Here is a 3,400-nt window from a genome sequence, read left to right as displayed (position 1 = left end):
CTGAGCCCGCGTCTCCAGGACCACGCCCTGGGCTGAAGGTGGAGCTCGACCCCCGAGCGGCCGGGCCGTTGCCCCGAGTTTGTCTTTGTTTGTATGTATGTGCATTTATGTATGTATGTATGTACGTACGTACTTACTTGCTTACTTACTATTTATTCATTTTCTTTTCTTTTCTTTCTTTCTTTTCTTTTCTTTCTTTCTCTTTCTTTCTTTCTTTCTTTCTTTCTTTCTTTCTTTCTTTCTTTCTTTCTTTTCTTTCTTTCTTTCTTTCTTTCTTTCTTTCATCAGACACAGACGGAGACGGAGAAGCAGGCTCCATCCAGAGCGCCTGACCTGGGACTCTGAGCCCGCGTCTCCAGGACCACGCCCTGGGCTGAAGGCGGAGCTCGACCCCCGAGCGGCCGGGCCGTTGCCGCAAGTTTACCTTTTTTTTCCTTCTCTTTTTTTGGAAGGTTTGTTTGTGTCCTTGCGTGGAGCCTGCTTCTTCTCCCTCTGCCTAGGTCTCTGCCCCTTCCTCTCTCCTCTCTCTCTCTCTCTCCCTCCCTACGTTCGGACTTCTAGGTCACCCCATCAGAAAGATGCCTCGTGGGATGGGACCCAAGAGGTGGGCCAGAGAAATAAGGACCCGATCTCCCCCCCCCCCAACCCCCCGCCACTTCCCTTGAGTCCAAATCATGAAGAAGACGGGGAAAGCAGGCCAGGCAGGCGGACGCCGGAAATCCCAAGTCCACACGCACGCACGAGCACCAGAACTGATGCCCAACCCACTCCACCTCTTTCAGAGGGCTGAGAGGGAGGCAACCACGGACAAAGCCTGTTTTCCAGGACGAAACCGAGATGAAGGAACAGGCGGAGGTGGAGGCGGAAGGCTGGAAGGTTGACGGATAAGAGAAAGGAAAAGAGGGACGGACGCCTGGGTGGCTCAGTGGTTGGGCGGCTGCCTTCCTCTCGGGGCTGGATGCGGGGCGGGGGTTGGGGAGGTGGAAGGGGTACCCTGGGCTCGTGTGCCCGCATCGGGTTCCCTGCGGGGAGCCTGCTTCTCCCTCTGCCTGTGTCTCTGCCTCTCTCTCTCTCTGTGACTATCATAAATAAATAAAAATTTAAAAAAAAAAAAAAAGAACGAGAGAAGGCAGCTGGAGAAACTACATGCGAACGCAGACGGTAGACACAACCCCAGGGGGGAGGGCTGGGCTCCGTGAGGGGTGGGACAGAGGCCAGCGGTTTCCACGAAGAGCCTTTCGATGGACTGCTGAATGGACTGGATCTGCGGCTTTGGCTGCGAGCCTCCTTGGATGGTGACGGGACAGGCGAGGACAGGCCCGGACACCCCGCAGGCCCGCCCGAGGGCCTGCTTGGAGCGCACGAACACGTAGGGCACGTTCTTCTCTTCACGCGGCAGGCAGGCAGGCGGGCGGCGGACGGTGCGGGATGATCTCCAGGGGCTCGGCGTCTGCAGCCAGCCATCAGGATGAACTCAGAGATGCCTCTCCACAGAGGGTTTTGGTGGCTTCGTGGGCTCCTTTCCGAAGCTGCTTGTAGTTACGGGACTGCTGAACACGCGTCCAGGAGTTTCTTGGGGAGGTGGGCATCTGCCAGGGGGTAGGCCTTCGGATTCACATCAGCCTCAGTCATCTCTGCGTATCCGCGGTCCCTGTGGGTTTCCTGTAAAAAGACGTGTCCTGGGAGCTACCTATCACCGTCACACTTCATACGGATAACCGGTTTTGTCCCCACGCGCCCCCGCCTCCGCCGCCGTTGGGGTGGGCGGTGGGATGTGCTGTGCTCCCGTCACAGTTTGTGGGCCTGGAATGGTGGTGATCGAGATAGACCCTTCCGCCACCTCATTACAAAGAAACAAGACACGTGTGGTGTCTTCTTAGACCCACAGGCACAGAAAAGAAAAGGAGAACTACTTATCCCCTTGTTCCACCGGGACCCACCCGGATGCCATGCCCATGCCGGAGGGTCCAGGCCCCGAGGGACGGGCGTACTCAACTTTGCTGTGAACTCAACGGATTAGTGGAGTTGTGCCTCTGAGGATTTGTCCACGGAAACTACTTCAAATGATCGATTTTGTCCGTCTCGTGTACTTTTCCTTGTGACGAGCAAGCAGGTTAAAAAAAAAAAGAAAAAGAAACAAATGAAAAAAGGGGGGAATCCCTGCGTGGCGCAGCGGTTTGGCGCCTGCCCTTGGCCCAGGGCGCGATCCTGGAGACCCGGGATCGAGTCCCACGTCGGGCTCCCGGTGCATGGAGCCTGCTTCTCTCTCTGCCTATGTCTCTGCCTCTCTCTCTTTCTCTCTCTCTCTCTCCTCTCTCTCTCCTCTCTCTCTCTCTCTCTCTCTCTCTCTCTCTCTCCCCCCCCCCGACTATCATAAATAAATAAATTTAAAAAAAAAATGAAAAAAGGTCTATAGGTTAAACTTTTACAATAGCTTCCCAAATCTTTGGTGACCTGGAACTTTGAAGGTGTAACTAGCTTAATTGATAAATTGGGTTCAGTTCATCGGATACCTGGCGTCTGTCTTTCCAACAGAAAGGTAAAATACTAAAGTGTGAGTCAGTAAGACACCCAAGGTGGTTTTTTTGTTTTGTGGTGTTGTGTTTTCCTCCCCCACCCCTTGCCCTTTTCTTCCTTCCCCCCCCCCTCCCCCCACCTCAGTTTTTGTGTTTCTCTTTTGTCTGATTCAGGAAACCTGCAGATACCTGGGTGTGTCAGTAAACGTGTTTCAGGTTGGTTTGTTCGTTTCTCTTTTCCTTCCTCTTTTTTTTTTTTAATTTTAATTCACAATTCATCACACACACACACACACACACACACACACACACACACACGGGCAGAGGGAGAAGCGGGCACCCTGCAGGACCGCTGAGCCACCCAGGGATCCCCTGTTTCGTGCTTCCTTCACAATTGTATCATACAGGGCAGCCCGTGTGGCTCAGCGTTTTAGTGCCGCCTTCAGCCCAGGGCGTGATCCTGGAGTCCCGGGATCGAGTCCCACGTCAGGCTCCCTGCACTGGAGCCTGCTTCTCCCTCTGTGTCTTTGCCCCCCCCCCCCTCTTAAATCTTAAAAAAAAAATTGTGTCCTACATGTTAGGTTTTTACAAAATGAACAGCGGAGAAATAAAAAACCAGCAGAGCCAGGCAGTAGGTAGGAGAGTGCTTTAATGGGGAGCGCTCCTGGGCGAGGTTCCATGACTCGGAGAGGTGGCCAGAGTCAGGGAAGTCGCGCGGGGTTGGGGACTGTGGGGGTTTTGAAGCCTTCTTGGTTCCGACTCTGGATCCGGGTGGGTCCCTAGCCAAATTAGACAAGGGAACACCGTGTCCTTAGGTGATTGGCTGGGAGTAGGGGGGGGATAGTATCAGACGATGGGGAGGGGGCGGGGGCGGTTCCTGGATG

General features: G+C 54.2%; 1 pseudogene; it reads right to left on the bottom strand.

The window, feature by feature from the left end:
* Window positions 1-780: 780 nt before the first annotated feature.
* LOC125754774 (NHP2-like protein 1) lies at window positions 781-2,227 on the bottom strand (annotated as a pseudogene).
* Between the last annotated feature and the right edge of the window lie 1,173 nt (window positions 2,228-3,400).

Source organism: Canis lupus, unplaced genomic scaffold (assembly GCF_003254725.2).
Source record: "Canis lupus dingo isolate Sandy unplaced genomic scaffold, ASM325472v2 SANDYSCAFF125, whole genome shotgun sequence".
In the NCBI taxonomy this organism is placed as follows: domain Eukaryota; kingdom Metazoa; phylum Chordata; class Mammalia; order Carnivora; family Canidae; genus Canis; species Canis lupus.
This window is presented reverse-complemented; position numbering and strand designations above follow the sequence as displayed.